The sequence below is a fragment of the Somniosus microcephalus genome, chromosome 12 (assembly GCF_052327205.1).
Source record: "Somniosus microcephalus isolate GS21.2 chromosome 12, FLI_Smic_1.0, whole genome shotgun sequence".
NCBI lineage: Eukaryota > Metazoa > Chordata > Chondrichthyes > Squaliformes > Somniosidae > Somniosus > Somniosus microcephalus.
In genome coordinates this window covers 164833992-164852688 of record NC_140998.1, presented here as the reverse complement: position 1 = coordinate 164852688, position 18697 = coordinate 164833992, and the positions used below count along the sequence as shown (strand labels likewise).

At 44.3% G+C, this 18697-nt stretch overlaps 1 protein-coding gene across 7 annotated transcripts in view; it reads left to right on the top strand.

The window, feature by feature from the left end:
* The first annotated feature begins 9476 nt into the window (after nucleotides 1–9476).
* LOC147109680 (uncharacterized) overlaps nucleotides 9477–18697 on the top strand; it is a 396101-nt gene continuing 386880 nt past the window's right edge. For 5 of the 7 annotated variants that reach the window (XM_086003776.1, XM_086003765.1, XM_086003774.1 and 2 more), the window contains exon 1: nucleotides 9654–9912. The gene's annotated coding sequence lies outside the window, so the exon portion shown is untranslated. Of the gene's footprint in view, nucleotides 9534–9653; nucleotides 9913–18697 lie in introns of those variants that run through there. The other 2 variants (XM_086003766.1, XM_086003775.1) reach the window with 2 other exon arrangements.

Sequence of the window (18697 nt, the reverse complement as noted above, 5' to 3'; positions counted from 1 at the left end):
AGCTGACGAGAAAAGTGATAATAAGAAATCGTCAGTGTTCTTACATGTCGTGGGTGATGAAGCGCTGGAGGTGTATAATAATTTCACATTCGCTGCTGATGGAGACAAAATGAAGCTAGATAAAATAATGGAACAGTTTGAGGCCTACTGCATACCTAAACGTAACGTGACGTTTGAGAGGCACAGATTTTTCACATGTGTTCAGAAAATGGGTGAGACTATTGATCAGTATGTGACTGAACTGAGAAACAGAAGCAAATCGTGTGAATTTGGGGGACTGACAGACTCGCTGATAAAAGACAGACTGGTGTGTGGTATTCCGGATAATGGTCTAAGGGAAAGACTGCTAAGAGAGCAAGATCTCGACCTGGGAAAAGCCATAGCACTGTGTAGGGCTACAGAGACTGTGAAGTTGCAGGCAAAGGAGCTGTTCAGTGACAATAGCTGCAACGTGGATGCAGTGAGAATGAACGGACATAAACCGTTTAACAAAAAGAGCGCCAATGTGAAAAAAGAGGCGTGGCCAGCGAACGAAAATGAAAGGGACAATCGAAAGACATGGAGTCGATGCGGTACACAGCATCCACCAAAAAAATGTCCAGCATATGGTAAAACATGCAATAGTTGCAACAAAAACAACCATTATGCCCGTTGCTGCAAGAACCAAGTGCAACAAAGCAAGGTCCATGCAGTAGATGAAAGCGACTTGGAGGAGTTCTATGTAGATGTTGTGTCTGAAAACAAAAAAGAAGAAAGAGACTGGATGTTGACACTAAAAGTGAATGGCATACACATTCCATTTAAATTGGATACTGGAGCACAAGTTAATGTGATATCAGAGACTGATTTTAAGAAAATTAGACCCAGACCAAAGATACATGGAATCAAAGTGAAAGTGACAGGATACTCAGGTACTGAAATACCAGTGAAAGGAAGATGCATTGTCAAAGTGACACAAAAGGACAGAGAGCACACGCTAGCATTAATCATGGTGCCAAAGGATGTGCAAGCCATACTAGGTTTAAAAGCCTGTGAGAGACTGAACCTGGTAAAGAGAGTCCTCGTTGTGGAAAGCGAAGGAGAGACAGTCTATGATGAACTGAATGTTGCGTACACACCGGGTAAGCTGATGTATACAGCAGACATGTTGTCCAGAGCTGTTGACCCAGGAGAGCCCGCAAACACAGTGAAAAGCCTGAAGTACAAGGCAAAAGACAGTGGAACTGACTCCTACCAGAGCATGCTTGTATACCGCACAACGCCGCTCGAGTGTGGTAAGTCACCAGCCCAACTCCTTATGGGACGTCGGCTAAGGTCAAACCTACCCATCCCGGAGAACCTCCTGCAAATAAAAAGGGGGAGAAAGTGAGGAAGTTCAAAGAACAACAGAAAGAAAAGCAAAAGTATTACTATGACAGAGGAACACAAAACCTACCTGAACTCCACACTGTTGACCAAGTGAGGTTCAAAGACAAAACAAACACATGGACTCAGAAGGGAACTGTCCTGAGTGAAGTTCAACCAAGATCATACACCATTCAGACAGATGAGGGTGCTGTTCTGAGAAGAAATCGTTGAGATCTTCTCATGGGACCAGCCACAGCAGGTCAAGAGACTGATACTGTTGAACAACCTGATCACACAGCTGAGAACACATCATCTGAGGCAACAACTCAGATTCAAGGACAATCAATCAGAAAATCCTCAAGACACGTGAAACCTCCTGAGAGACTCATTGAGCAAATTTAAGGACTATTGTTATAGAAGGAAGTAATGTTATCTTATTCTTTCTTCAAGTTCTAGTGTATTGACATATTTCATGTGAACACACAAAGCAAGGTTAAAAAACCTTGATCATGATAATGATAATGTAAGTTCATTAAGTGTTACAGTTAAAATGCAGATTAATACAAAGAAAACATGTTGTTAGTTAAAAGTAAAATACTTTTGTTTTAAGAAAAGGAGATGTAATGATATCAGCAAATAGTGATGTTATTTGCCTGTTTGATTATGATGCATTACCAGCATGTTTGCAGGTATTGATTACTTATGCCTGACCAGCAGAGGTCATGTGAGAGACAAGCAGTTTGGTTTAGTTTCAGTTTCGTTCTAGATGCATCACAAGCATCGTGTCTCCTGTAAAAGCTGTATAAAAGAGTTGAACAAGCTTTAGATTAAAAGTCATTCTCTTTCATAAATGTCTCGTCATTGAACCCACAAAGAAATCAATACAAAAACCACATGTGGCTCAAAATTGAGAGGGGGATTATCTCTAACACCCAAGATGTTTTCATTTGCGCACTCTATATCTCCCCAATGGAATCCCCGTACTTTAAAGAGGACACCTTCTCCAACATTGAGGGGGAAATTATCCAATTCCAGGCCCAGGGGAACGTGCTGATCTGTGGTGACCTCAATTCAAGAACTGGCGAAGTACCAGACTTCACCAATAATCAGGGAAACAATTACATATTCGGGAATAACCACTTCGATATCCCTTCCCTTCCATACAGGCATAACTGCGACAAGCAGACAAATACCAACGGAAAACAGCTCCTGCAGCTCTGTTGAAGCCTGGGTCTGTACATTGTCAATGGTAGGTTCATAGGAGACCTCCTAGGAAGATCGACCTATTGCTCACCTCTTGGCTGCAGCACCGTAGACTATATGATTACGGATTTGGACCCATCCTCTTTCAGAACATTCACAGTCAAACCACAAACAACACTGTCAGATCACAGTCAAATTACTATGTATCTTAAAAAGACAGAAACAAACAACACAGAAACACAACCCAGTAAACTGTACAACACCAAAAAATCATACAGATGGGCCAAAAACGACGCGGAAAAATACCAGAAAGCAATTAGCAATGAATCAACTCAAGCTCTCTTGGACACCTTTCTGGATAACATATACACTCACAATAAAGAAGGCATAAACCGGGCAGTGAATAACCTAAACAATATTTTTGATAATTTGGCAACAAGGTCAAACTTGAAAGCTCGCAAGAACAAACCCAAAACAAAAAACTATGAAAAATGGTTTGACCCACATTGCCATAACATGAGGAAAAAACTTAGAAAAATATCAAACCAAAAACACAGACATCCAGAAAACGAGGAATTACGCCTTACTTATTGTCAGACACTAACACAATACAGAAACACACTCAGAACCAAAAAAGAGCAATATATTAAGAATACACTCAGCTCCATTGAGGAATCCATTGATTCCAATTGTTTCTGGGACAACTGGAATACAGTACACAAAAAACAACATGACGAATTGGCCATTCAAAATGGAGACACATGGGAAAACCACTTTGAAAAATTATACCAGAAAAACACACTAAGGCCAGAGCAACACCAAATATGCAAAAAACTGGAAAAGCTCGAAATGGCCATAAAAGATAACCAAAACCCGCTAGACTCCATAATAACAGAAAAAGAACTTTTTGAAAAACTCAAGGACCTGCGACCAGGAAAAGCTTGCGGGGCAGACGGCATACTAAGCGAGATGATTAAACACACAGACGATAAAATGAAACTGGCTATCCTAAAACTCTTCAACTTGGTTCTGAGTGTCGGTTACTTCCCTGATATCTGGAACAAAGGACTCATAACGCCCATATACAAAAGTGGGGACAAAGTCGACCCAAATAACTATCGAGGCATCTGTGTAAACAGTAACCTGGGGAAGGTATTCTGTAGTATCATAAACAAAAGACTTATAAACTTCCTTGAGGAGCACAATGTCTTGAGTAAAAGCCAAATTGGATTCCTGCCAAACTATAGAACATCAGATCATATCTTCACCCTACAGACCCTAATTGACAAACACGTTCATCAAAACAAAAGCAAAATCTACGCATGCTTTATAGATTTCCAGAAGGCTTTCGATTCCATCTGGCACGACGGTTTATTCCTGAAACTCATCAAAAGCGGGGTAGGGGGGAAAACATATGATGTAATTAAATCAATGTATACAAACAACAAATGTGCAGTTAAAATTGGAGACAAACAAACAAAATACTTCCCACAGGGGCGGGGGGTGACGCAGGGCTCGCCAATCTCACTGACACTCTTTAATATTTACATAAATGAATTGGCAAAACTACTTGAACAATCTACAGCACCCGGCCTCACCCTATATGAATCCAAGGTTAAATTCCTCCTCTATGCAGACGACCTGTTCTGCTGTCACCAACTAAGGAGGGTCTACAGCAGAACCTGGATCTGCTGGAGTTGTACTGCCAGACTTGGGCCCTGACAATAAATCCCCAAAAAACCAAAGTCCTTGTGTTCCAGCAAAGATCCAGACATCAGGGACCCAAAATAAGTTTCACACCAGGAACAACCAAAATTGAACAAACCATTAACTACACATACTTGGGCTTAAAAATCAGTTCTACGGGAAATCTCAAACTGGCTGTGAATGAACTGAAAGAGAAAGCAAGAAGGGCTTTCTATGCCATTAAAAAATCAATCCAAATAGAAATCCCAATTAGCATTTGGCTCAAAATTTTCAAATCAGTAATTGAACCAATTGCACTCTATGGCAGTGAGGTGTGGGGACCGCTAACACAACAAGAATTTGCAAAATGGGACAAACACCCAATTGAGATCCTACATGCAGAATTCTGTAAAGGTATCCTCCGGACTCAAAGGAAAACCGTAAACAATGCATGCAGGGCAGAACTAGGCCAATATCCATTAATAATCACTATCCAAAAAAGAGCCACCAAATTTTGGAAACACCTAGAAATGAGCAACCCCCAATGCTATCATTACGAAGCCCTGAAATGCCAAGAGAGGACCATAAAGATGAATACCCTCAGTCAACTAGTCCTGGGACTCAGTGAAGTAACTACTAACACTACTAACAATAACCAGACCCAGGACAGTGACAGCGTAACACAAAGAATTCGACCCAACACAATCGTTGCTAAGCAAAAGGAAAAATATCTGTCATATTGGGCAGAAACAACAAAAACCCAAAGCAAACTCAATTGCTACTTGGCCCTAAACAGACAATACAACATGGCTGATTACCTGACCATGGTAAAGGATAGCAAACTGAGAAAAACCTTGACAATGTACAGACTTAGTGAACATAGCCTGGCGATCGAAAAAGGTAGACACAGGCAGGCCCGGCTACCAAGAGAGGACAGGATATGTTCTCACTGCAGTCAGGGAGTGGTGGAGACAGAGATGCACTTCCTCACAGCTTGTAGAAAATATCAGGGCATAAGGGAGAATTTCTACCCAAAATTCACAAAACTATGCCCGGAATTCAGAAATTTGAATGACGACCAAAAACTCCCATACCTACTAGGGGAAGAGAGAAATTGTGTAACACTAGCGGCATTCTAAGTTACAGCTTGCCATAAACAGAGGGACAACCACTAAATATAAGAAAAGGGTATATATAAATTATATGAATGTATATTTATACACTCAGGGATATATCTGTTTATACACTGTATGGATAGATCTGTATTTTTGTGTACAAATATGAATGTTTTTCGATGCTTTGGCAACATAAGATGTAACTTGTCATGCCAATAAAGCAATTTGAATTGAAATTGAATTGAGAGAGAGAGAGAGATTGGGAGTGTGAGAGAGAGAGATTGGGAGTGTGAGGGAGAGAGACTGGGAGTGTGAGAGAGAGAGACTGGGAGTGTGTGAGAGAGAGAGACTGGGAGTGTGAGAGAGAGAGAGAGACTGGGAGTGTGAGAGAGAGAGAGGTTGGGAGTGTGAGAGAGAGAGAGATTGGGAGTGTGAGAGAGAGAGAGAGAGATTGGGAGTGTGAGAGAGAGAGATTGGGACTTTGAGAGAGAGAGACTGGGAGTGAGAAAGAGAGAGAGATTGGGAGTGTGAGAGAGAGAGAGAGAGATTGGGAGTGTGAGAGAGAGAGAGATTGGGAGTGTGAGAGAGAGAGATTGGGAGTGTGAGAGAGAGAGATTGGGAGTGTGAGAGAGAGAGATTGGGAGTGAGAGAGAGAGAGAGAGATTGGGAGTGTCAGAGAGAGAGATTGGGAGTGTGAGAGAGAGAGAGATTGGGAGTGTCAGAGAGAGAGATTGGGAGTGTGAGAGAGAGAGAGATTGGGAGTGAGAGAGAGAGAGAGATTGAGAGTGTGAGAGAGAGAGATTGGGAGTGTGAGAGAGAGAGATTGGGAGTGTGAGAGAGATTGGGAGTGTGAGAGAGAGAGACTGGGAGTGAGAGAGAGAGAGATTGGGAGTGTGAGAGAGAGAGAGACTGGGAGTGAGAGAGAGAGACTGGGAGTGAGAGAGAGAGATTGGGAATGTGAGAGAAAGAGATTGGGAGTGTGAGAGAGAGATTGGGAGTGTGAGGGAGAGAGAGATTGGGAGTGTGAGAGAGAGAGACTGGGAGTGAGAGAGAGATTGGGAGTGTGAGAGAGAGAGATTGGGAGTGTGAGAGAGAGAGACTGGGAGTGTGAGAGAGAGAGAGATTGGGAGTGTGTGAGAGAGAGAGAGAGAGATTGGGAGTGTGAGAGAGAGAGAGAGATTGGGAGTGTGAGAGAGATTGGGAGTGTGAGAGAGAGACTGGGAGTGTGAGAGAGAGAGATTGGGAGTGTGAGAGAGAGAGAGAGAGAGGTTGGGAGTGTGTGTGTGAGAGAGAGAGAGAGAGATTGGGAGTGTGAGAGAGAGAGAGAGATTGGGAGTGTGAGAGAGATTGGGAGAGAGAGAGAGACTGGGAGTGTGAGAGAGAGAGATTGGGAGTGTGAGAGAGAGAGAGATTGGGAGTGTGAGAGAGAGAGAGACTGGGAGTGAGAGAGAGAGATTGGGAGTGTGAGAGAGAGAGAGATTGGGAGTGTGAGAGAGAGAGACTGGGAGTGAGAGAGAGAGAGAGATTGGGAGTATGAGAGAGAGAGAGATTGGGAGTGTGAGAGAGAGAGAGATTGGGAGTGTGAGAGAGGGAGATTGGGAGTGTGTGAGAGAGAGTGATTGGGAGTGTGAGAGAGAGAGAGATTGGGAGTGTGAGAGAGAGAGAGATTGGGAGTGTGAGGGAGAGAGATTGGGAGTGTGAGAGAGAGAGAGATTGGGAGTGTGAGAGAGAGAGAGAGATTGGGAGTGTGAGAGAGAGAGAGAGATTGGGAGTGTGAGAGAGAGAGATTGGGAGTGTGAGAGAGAGAGAGAGATTGGGAGTGTGAGAGAGAGAGAGATTGGGAGTGTGAGAGAGAGAGATTGGGAGTAAGAGAGAGAGATTGGGACTGTGAGAGAGAGAGACTGGGAGTGAGAGACAGAGAGAGATTGGGAGTATGAGAGAGAGAGAGATTGGGAGTGTGAGAGAGAGAGAGAGAGAGAGAGGCTGGCGAGGTTGAAACAGAAATGCATTTCCTCCTAAAATGCGAAAAAATCAACACATCAAGAAACATATTATTCAACAAGCTAAGCCAAACAACCCCAGATTTCAAGGAATTGGATGATCTGTCAAAATTGAGATTAGTCCTAGGAGAAGGAGACAGACCATACCTTGGGGCTAAATATGTAACAACATGTCACAACCTGAGGACTGTTTAAAAGTAAGACTGTTTAAAATTAATATTGAACGTACCAAATGAAGTAGAAAGACTGTTTAAAATTAATATTGTTTAAAAGTAATATTGTATATACCCAACAAATGTCAAATCGATTGACACCTACAGAATGTTGGAAAACTGTACCTTTTTGCTATGTAAGCTTTGGCAATATGGTTCTCTGTAAACTTTCATGCCAATAAAGCATTTGAACTGAGAACTGAGAACTGAGATTGGGAGTGTGTGAGAGAGAGATTGGGAGTGTGAGAGAGAGATTGGGAGTGTGAGAGAGCGACTGGGCCGCCGCGGCCGCGCCACTCACCTCGGTTCAAAATGACAAGGCCCGCCCACACACGCACCGATTGGTCAACCGTCAGGTCACTGAACTGTAGGATTGGTCACTCGTCAAGTCACTCAACACTCAACTGTAGGATGGCCCACCCGCACGCGCAATGAACCTACCCCCGTGATGCAGCGATTGGTCAACCGTCGGTGAAATGTCAGGTCGCTCGACCGCACGATTGGTCAACCTTCACGTCACTCAATGCTAATGAGCAAATGAGCGGAACTTTTCCCATTTAATAAGCGGAATTTTGAACATTTTTTGGATACCGTGGGCACGATTTTTGTCTGACGGAAAAGTAAATACGCCTATGACCGGTCCGTAATCGTAAGCTTTCTTTTGATGTGACGCGCGTGTAGGTACGCTCTATAACTTTCGAACGTATAGAGAACGGACAGACAGACGGACAGACAGACAGAAAGACAGACAGACAGACAGACAGAAGAGGTCTTTTATTTATATATATAAGAGATACGACACAGAAACAGGCCATTTGGCCCAACCAGTCTATGCTGGCGTTTAAACTCCACTCGAGCCTCCTCCTATCCTTCCTCATCTAACTCTATCAGTGTAACCCTCTATTCCCTTCTCCCTCGTATGTTTATCTAGCCTCCCCTTAAATGCATCTATACTATTCGCATCAACCACTCCCTGAGGTAGCGAATTCCACATTCTCACCACTATCTGGGTAAAGAAGTTTCTTTTGAATTCCCTATTTGATTTCTTGGTGACAATCTTAATTATCTTTAATGTAGTAAAATGTCCCAAAACGGTGGAGACAGTGTTGATTAAGTCAAATGCAAATTGGATAGATTGCTTTCAGAAAATAATATTTTGGGATCCAGTATGTGAGTAATTTGAGACATGACGTGTGGTAAGTGTAGCATGTTTGGGAGGAACAGGTGACTTTGGACCTATGGTACCCAAAGCTCTCTACCACTGGGGTTTTCCTCACCTCATGTCTGGGTCTGTTGTAGACTAATTGATAGACATTGATTGCTGTGATTAGTCAACAACTCCATTATTGTTGTAATCATGCGACTGCCAGGATGGAAAACGAAATAGATGGACCTTGGTCTTTTTTATCTAGCAATTCCGAAATCTGCTAAAGGTGGGGTGTTGCAGCTTTAAATGCAAGCTCTATTTTGGTGGGATTTCTAGTAGCACATTCTCCAGACAGCAGAGGCCAGGTTTGCAAATACACTTTGCTCCAGACTCATGGGTCCCTCTTGCTGCCCTTGTTTTTTGCATATTAATAGAATCAGTGCAAGCATGAAACTTGGAGCGCGGCTGGTGAATATCAATAAGCCAGCGAGCTGCAGCGTCAGTCGGACGAGGATTGCTGCGCTGGGACACCGGTTGGCAAAGCTCCGCTGCTCGGGCTATGTTGGTCAATGACGCTTCGATGAAAGGGCGCGCCATCCCAGCCCAGATCCAGCACGCGCCCGGCGGCGGAGCCAATCAACAGCCGCAACCTCATGAATATCCAATTCCAGCTGAGTTTACTGGAATATTAAGCAGGCAGCTGAATCAGCTGAATGTCAATTACTCGGAGAGTTTATCCAATCAGCGAACGCTATCAGGAATACGCGGCGAGGAACGTCCAATCAACATGATTTATGTCTCTGTAAACGGCGGTCCGAGTCGGGTAAGTGCCGGTCGGCTGCTAGATTCGTTGCAGGATCAACGCGACAAACCAATCAGAAGGCTGGCTTCGTTTCTGACTTTGTTGATTGGGTTACTGGCAAGCGGCTGGGAGAGAGAAGCCTGCTTTGTGATTGGGCGAGAGGGGCAGGGCACCTCGTGGTGGCGTGTTGGGGCACGCGCCGCCGACGCGAGAGCCAGCGGGCAACGGACGGACGGACAGACAGAGAGAGGGCGATCCGGACAGCGGAGACATAGATGGAGGGAAGGAAGAGAGAGCGAGAGATGAGGGAGTGAGTGAGTGAGAGAGTGAGGGAAGGGTCAGTGAGTGACGGACAGCGGAATTCAGAGTGCATCCGGTGCGGTCTTTACACCAGCTCCGGGTATGTACTGTGTGTCGTAGTTTGAAGTAGTTCCATGAGGCTCGGAACCCCCCCTCACCCCAACCCTCTCACCCCGCACTCCCTCCCCTCACTCTCCCCCACTCCCGACTCTCCCCCAGCTCCCTCCTCCCCATCCCACACCTACCCCCACCTTTTCCCACCACACTCCCCACTCCCATCCTCACCCACTCACTCCCGCCCCCCTCACCCTCCAGACCCCCCCCCCCCCCTCTCTCGTTAAGCATCTTGGGACTTTTTACTACGTTAAAGGTGCTATATAAATGCAAATTGTTGTTCTTGTATCTGGGCTATGCTGTGTGCCTTTTCCAATAATGTAGCTGAAATGGGGAATTGTGCATGCGGCTCTGTTTCTGGCAGTGCACGAGACGTCTTTTCTTTCCGAAATTATTAAGACTTGAAGGCTTTGAGTCTTAATGCGAGGAACATTCGTAATAAGGTGGATGAATTAGCTGCGTAAATAGAAGTAAACGAATATGATTTGATTGGGATTATGGAAACATGGCTCCAGGGTGGCCAAGGCTGGGAACTCAACATCCAGGGGTATTCAATATTCAGGAAAGATAGGCAAAAAGGAAAAGGAGGTGGGGTAGCATTGCTGGATAAAGAGGGGATTAACACAATTGTAAGGAAGGATATTGGCTTTGATGATGTGGAATCTGTATGGGTAGAACTGAGAAATACCAAGGGGCAGAAAACGTTAGTGGGAGTGGTATATAAACCTCCAAACAGTAATGCGGAGGTTGGGGATGGCATTAAAAGGGAAATTAGAGAAACGTGCAATAAGGGCACAGCAGTCATCATGGGTGACTTTAATCTACATATCGATTGGTCTAACCAAATTAGTAACAATACTGTGGAGGAGGAATTCCTGGAGTGTATACAGGATGGTTTCCTGGACCAATATGCCGAGGAACCAACTAGAGATCAGGCCATCTTAGACTGGGTATTATGTAATGAGAAAGGATTAATTAGCAATCTTGTTGTGCGAGGCCCCTTGGGTCGGAGCGATCATAACATGATAGAATTCTTCATTAAGATGGAGAGTGAAGTAGTTGACCCAGAGACTAGGGTCCTGAATTTAAATAAAGGAAACTATGATGGTATGAGGCGCGAGTTGGGTAGGATTGATTGGGGAATGTCACTCAAAGGGTTGACAGTGGATAGGCAATGGCAAACATTCAAAGACTGCATGGATGAACTACAGAATTTGTTCATCCCAGTTTGGCATAAAAATAAAGCAAAAAAGGTGACTCAGCTGTGGCTAACAAGGGAAATTAGGGATAGCATAAGATCCAAGGAGAGTACATATAAATTGGCCAGAAAAAGCAGTAAACCTGAGGACTCGGAGCAGTTTAGGATTCAACAAAGGAGGACAAAGGGATTAATTAAGAAGGGGAAAATAGAGTATGAGAGTAAGCTTTCAGGGAACATAAAAACTGACTGTAAAAGCTTCTATAGATATGTGAAGAGAAAAAGATTGGTGAAGTCAAGTGTAGGTCCCTTGCAGTCAGAATCAGGGGAATTTATAATGGGGAACAAAGAAATGGCAGACCAATTAAATACATATTTTGGTTCTGTCTTCACAAAGGAGGACACAAATAACCACCCAGAGATGTCGGGGAACATAGGGTCTGATGAAAGGGAGGAACTGAAAGAAATCAGTATTTGTAGGGAAATTGACGGGATTGAAGGCTGATAAATCCCCAGGGCCTGATAATCTACATCCTAGGGTACTTAAGGAAGTGGCCCTAGAAATAGTAGATGCATTGCTGATCATCTTCCAACATTCGATAGAATCTGGAACAGTACCCATGGATTGGAGGGTAGCTAATGTTACCCCACTATTCAAAAAAGGTGGTAGAGAGAAAACGGGGAATTACAGACCGGTAAGCCTGACATCGGTAGTGGGGAAATTCTAGAGTCCATTATAAAAGATGTAATAGAGCACTTGGAAAGCAGTGACAGGATCGGAAAAGTCAACATGGATTTACAAAAGGTAGATCGTGCTTGACTAATCTACTGGCATTTTTTGAGGATGTAACTGGTAAAATAGATAAGGGAGAACCGTGGATGTGGTGTATTTGGACTTTCAAAAGGCTTTCGATAAGGTCCCGCATAAGAGATTAGCGTGTAAAGTTAAGGCACATGGGATTGGGGGCAAGGTATTGACTTGGATAGAGAACTGGTTGGCAGACAGAAAGCAAAGAGTTGGAATAAACGGGTCTTTTTCCGAGTGGCAGGCAGTGACTAGTGGGGTACCGCAGGGATCGGTCCTTGGACCCCAGCTATTCACAATATATATTAATGATCTAGACGAGGGAACTAGATGTAATATATCCAAGTTTGCAGACTACAGAAAGCTGGGTGGGTGTGTGCTGTGAGGAGGATGCCGAGAAACTCCAGTATGATTTGGACAGGTTGGGTGATATGGCAGATGCAATATAACGTGGATAAATGCGAGGTTATCCACTTTGGTGTCAAAAACATGAAGGCAGATTATTATCTGAATGGCAATAGATTGGGAGAAGGGGAAGTGCAACGAGACCTGGGTGTCCTTGTGCACCAGTCGCTGAAGGTAAGCATGCAGGTGCAGCAGGCGGTTAAGAAGGCAAATGGTATGTTGGCCTTCGTAGCGAGAGGGTTTAAGTACAGGAACAAGGATGTCTTGTTGCAGTTGTACAGGGCCTTGGTGAGACCACACCTTGAGTATTGTGTGCAGTTTTGGTCGCCTTATCTGAGGAAGGATGTACTTGCCATGGAAGGAGTTCAGCGAAGAGTCACCAGGCTGATACCTGGGATGGCAGGAATGACGTATGAGGAGAGATTGGGTCGATTGGGCTTATACTTGTTGGAGTTTAGAAGAATGAGAGGGGATCTCATTGAAACTTATAAAATTCTGACAGGACTAGACAGACTAGATGCAGGAAGGATGTTCCTGATGGTCGGGGAGTCCAGAACCAGGGGTCACAGTCTAAGGATAAGGGGTAAGCCATTTAGGACAGAGATGAGGAATTTCTTCACCCAGAGAGTGGTGAACCTGTGGAATTCTCTACCACAGAAGGCAGTAGAGGCCAATTCATTAAATATATTCAAGAAGGAGTTGGATATATTTCTTAAGGCTAAAGGGATATGGGGAGAAGGCAAGGACAGGGTACTGAATTTGGATGATCAGCCATGATCTCATTGAATGGCGGAGCAGGCTCGAGGGGCCGAATGGCCTACTCCTGCTCCTATCTTCTATTAAGACTAAGACTAGCTTTCTGGTACCTACATGGTGCCATCCAGACAACATGGCTGGACTAAAGAAAGAAAGACTTGTATTTCAATAGCACCTTTCATGACCCCAGGAGAGGGAACGGTAGCATAGTGGTTATGTTACTGGACTAGTAAACCAGAGGCCTGGACCAATGTGCCGGAGATGCGAGTTCAAATTCCACCATGGCAGCTGGGAAATTTAAATTCAGTTAAATATATCTGTAATAAAAAGCTAGTATCAGTAATGGTGACCATGAAACTATCGGCTTGTCGTAAAAACCCATCTGGTTCACTAATATCTTTTGAGGAAGGAAATCTGCTGTTCTTACCTGGTCTGGCCTATATGTGACTCCAGACCAACAGCAGTGTGGTTGACTCTTAACTGCCCTCTGAAATGGCCTAGCAAATGACCTAAACATCCGCTACGAAAAACAATAAGAATAAAACCATTGACCTCGGCAGCAGCTACGGCCACGACAACGGCACACCCACCCCAGTCGACCCTGCAATTTCCTCCTCACCAACACCTGGGGACTTGTGCCAAAATTGGGAGAGCTATCCCACAGACTAGTCAAGCAACAGCCTGACATAGTTATACTCACAGGATCATATTTTCAGGATCATACCTTTCAGCCAATGTCCCAAACTCCTCCATCACCATCTCATGGTCTGTCCTGCCTGTGGGTGGCGGCACAGTGATATACAGTTGGGAAGGAGTAGCCCTGGGAATCCTCAACATTGTCTCCGGACGCCATGAAGTCTCATGGCTTCAGGTCAAATGTGGGCAAGGAAACCTCCTGCTGATTATCACCTACCACCCTCCCTCAGCTGATGAATCAGTACTCCTCCATGTTGAATACCACTTTGAAGAAGCACTGAGAGTAGCAAGAGCACAGAATGTACTCTGGGTGGGGGACTTCAATGTCCATCACCAAGAGTGGCTCGGTAGCACCACTACTGGCCGAGCTAGCTGAGTCCTGAAGGACATAACCGCCAGTCCGGGCCTGCGACAGGTGGGGAGAGAACCAACACAAGGGAATAACCTACTTGACCTCGTCCTCGCCAATCTACCTGTCGCAGATGCATCTGTCCATGACAGCATTGGTAGCAGTGACCGCCGCACAGTTATTGTGGAGACGAAGTCCTGTCTTCGCATTGAGGACACCCTCCATCGTGTTGTGTGGCACTGCCACCGTGCTAAATGGGATAGATTCAGAACAGATCTAGCAGCTCAAAACTGGGCTTCCATGAGGTGCTGTGGACCATCATCAGCAGCAGAATTATATTCCACCACAATGTTGTAGTGGTAGGGGATAGTATCATTAGGGGGATAGATAGGGTTCTCTGCAGTCAAGAGCGGGAGTCCCGAAGGCTGTGTTGCCTGCCCAGTGCCAGGGTTAAGGACAGCTCTTCTGGGCGGGAAAGAAACTTGGAGTGGGAGGGGGAGGATCCAGTTGTCGTGGTCCATGTTGGTACAAACGACGTAGATAGGACAAGGAAGAAGGTTCTGTTAAAGGAGTATGAGCAGCTAGGGGTCAAATTAAAAAACAGAACCTCAAGGGATTATTACCTGAACCATGAGCGAATTTGGCTAGGATAAATAAAATTAAAGAGTTAAATGCGTGGCTCAAAGACTGGTGTGGGAGAAATGGGTTTTGCTTCTTGGGACACTGGGACAGGAGGGAGCTGTTCCGTTGGGACAGACTCCACTTGGCCAGTGCTGGGACTAGAGTCCTGGCGAATCATATAACTAGGGCTGTAGAGAAGGCTTTAAACTAATTATTGGGGGGGAGGTTTCTAGAGAGCAAATAACAGAAATGACAGTGGAGAAGGTCATAGACTTAGGTAGCAGTGGGGAAATTAAAAAACAATGTGTTAGGAAGGGACAGAAGGTATGGAGTAAAAGGTAAAGTAGTAAAAGGGGAAAAAACAGGAACTAAGTGTCACAAAACATATTTGAAAGTTCTTTATCTGAATGCACGTAGCATTCGTAACAAAATGAATGAGTTAACGGCACAAATAACTACATATGGGTATGATCTTGTGGCCATTACAGAAACATGGCTGCAGGGTGACCATGACTGTTAAATAACCTGGTATATTTAATTCCCAATCAGGAAGGACAGGCAGGAGGGGAGGTGGGGTGGCTATGTTAATAAAGGAAGGAATCACTATAATACAGAGAAATGATATTGGGTCAAAGGAGCAGGGTAGTGACAGTTTGGGTGGAGATAAGGAATAATAAGGGGAAAAAAACACTAGTGGGCGTAGTCTATAGGCCTCCGAACAGTTGCAACTCTGTTGGACGGAGTATTAATCAGGAAATAGTTGAGGCTTGTAATAAGGGAACAGCTATAATTATGGGGGATTTTAACTATCATATTAACTGGACAAATCAAATTGGGCAGAGCAGCCTTGAGGATGAGTTCATTGAGTGTATTAGGGATGGGTTTCTTGAGCAGTATGTAACATAGAAACTAGGAGCAGGAGTAGGCCATTCGGCCCTTCGAGCCTGCTCCGCCATTCAACGAGATCATGGCTGATCATCCAAACCCTTAGCACCCGGTCCCTACACCGACAACCATCCCACCCAAGCCCTATCCCCGTAACCCCACGTATTTAATCCCCCCTAACACTAAGGGCCAATTTTTATCATGGCCAATCAACCTAACCCGCACATCTTTGGACTGAACCGACCAGGGGGCAAGCAACCTTACATTTGGTCCTGTGTAATGAGACAGGATTAATTAAAAATGTCCTAGTAAAGGATCCCCTTGGAATGAGTGACCATAACATGGTTGAATTCCATATTCAAGTAGAGGGTGAGAAGGTTGGATCTCAAACAAGCGTGCTGAGCTTGAATAAAGGAGACTATGAAGGTATGAGAGCGGAATTGAGTAGAGTGGATTGGGAAAATAGATTAAAGGGTAAGACGGTACATGATCAGTGGTGTACATTTAAGGAGTTATTTTACAACTTCCAAAAAATATATATTCCACTGAGGAAAAAAGGGTGCAAAAGAAAAGATAGCCATCTGTGGCTAAGTAAAGTAATTAAGGATAGTATCCGACTAAAAACAAGGGCATATAAGGTAGCCAAATCTAGTGGGAGGATAGAAGATTGGGAAGTCTTTAAAAGACAGCAAAATATAACTAAAAGATTGATTAAGAAAGGGAAGATAGATTATGAAAGTAAATTAGCAAAAAATATAAAAACAGATAGCAAAAATTTCTATAGTTATATAAAAAGAAAAAGGGTGGCTAAAGTAAATGTTGGTCCCTTAGAGGATGAGACCGGGAAATTAATGGTGGGAAACATGGAGATGGCAAAAACGCTGAACAAATATTTTGTATCAGTCTTTACTGTAGAGGACACTAAGAATATCCAACGCTGGACAAACAGGGGGAGAGGAGCTAAATATGATTAAAATCACTAAGGAAGTGGTACTTGGTAAAATAATGGGACTCAAGCCAGATAAATCCCCTGGACCTGATGGCTTACATCCTAGGGTCTTGAGGGAAGTGGCGGTAGGGATTGTGGATGCATTGGTAATAATTTTCCAAAACTCCCTGGACTCAGCAAAGGTCCCGGCAGATTGGAAAACTGCTAATGTAACACCCTTATTTAAAAAGGGTAGTAGGCAGAAGGCTGGAAACTATAGACCTGTTAGCCTAACATCTGTGGTTGGTAAAATGTTAGAGTCCATTATTAAGGAGACAGTAACGGGACATTTGGATAAACATAACTTAATTGGACAAACTCAGCATGGTTTCATGAAGGGGAAGTCATGTTTGACAAATTTGCTTGAGTTCTTTGAGGAAGTAACATACAGGGTGGATAAAGGAGAACCAGTGGACGTAGTGTATTTAGACTTCCAAAAGGCATTTGACAAGGTGCCCCACAAGATTATTGCTCAAGATAAAAAAATCACGGGATTGGGGGTAATATTCTGGCGTGGGTGGAGGATTGGCTCTCTAATAGAAAGCAGAGAGTTGGGATAAATGGTTCATTCTCAGACTGGCAATCAGTAACTAGTGGTGTTCCGCAGGGGTCAGTGCTGGGTCCCCAACTCTTTACAATCTATATTAACGATTTGGAGGAGGGGACCGAGTGTAACATATCAAAGTTTGCAGATGATACAAAGATGGGAGGGAAAGTAGTGAGTAAGGAGGACATAAAAAACCTGCAAAGTGACATAGACAGGCTAAGTAAGTGGGCAGAGATTTGGCAGATGGAATACAATACTGGAAAGTGTGAGGTTATGCACTTTGGCAGGAAAAATCATAGAGCAAGTTATTATCTTAATGGCAAGAAACTGGAAACTACTGTAGTACAAAGGGATCTGGGGGTCCTGGTGCACGAAACTCAAAGTTAGTATGCAGGTGCAGCAAGTGATCAAGAAGGCCAATGGAACGTTGGCTTTTATTGCTAGGGGGATAGAATATAAAAACAGGGAGGTATTGCTGCAGTTATACAAGGTATTGGTGAGACCGCACCTGGAATACTGCACACAGTTTTGGTGTCCATACTTAAGAAAAGACATACTTGCTCTCGAGTCAGTACAAAGAAGGTTCACTCGGTTAATCCCGGGGATGAGGGGGTGGTCATATGAGGAGAGGTTGAGTAGATTGGGACTCTACTCATTGGAGTTCAGAAGAATGAGAGGCGATCTTATTGAAACATATAAGATTGTGAAGGGGCTTGATCGGGTGGATGCGGTGAGGATGTTCCCAATGATGGGTGAAACTAGAACTAGGGGGCATAATCTTAGAATAAGGGGCTGCTCTTTCAAAACTGAGATGAGGAGAAACTTCTTCACTCAGAGGGTGGTAGGTTTGTGGAATTTGCTGCCCCAGAAAGCTGTGGAAGCTACATCATTAAATAAATATAAAACAGAAATAGATAGTTTCCTAGAAGTAAAGGGAATTAAGGGTTACGGGGAGCGGGCAGGAAATTGGACATGAGTCTAGGATCGGATCGGTCATGGCCCTGTGGGTAGTGGAGCGGGCTCAGGGGCTGTGTAGCCTGGTTCTGCTCCTACTTCTTGTGTTCTAATTCTGTGTTAGATTTTAGGAGATGGCTTTATTCCTGTTCCTGGCTGGGGTGGAGATTGCCTTTACAGAAGGTAAGTACTGTAGAAAATATAGGGACAGAGTGATCTCCTGGACGAGTTTCGCTCGCCTAGATGGGTCGGAGAGGAATTTCCCAGATTTTTTCTCCCAAATTGGTATTGGGTTTTTTATCTGGTTTTTCGCCTCTCCCAGGAGATCACATGGGTTCGGGTGGGATGGAGAGTGATAGAAGATTTGAGGTTAGGATCAGATCAGCCATAATCTTATTGAATGGTGGAGCAGGCTCGAGGGGCCGATTGGCCTATTCCTGCTCCTATTTCTTATGTTATGTTCTTATGTAAGCTGTAACCTCATAGCCCGGCATATCCCTCACTCTACCATTACCATCAAGCCAGGGGATCAACCCTGGTTCAATAAGGAGTGTAGAAGAGCATGGC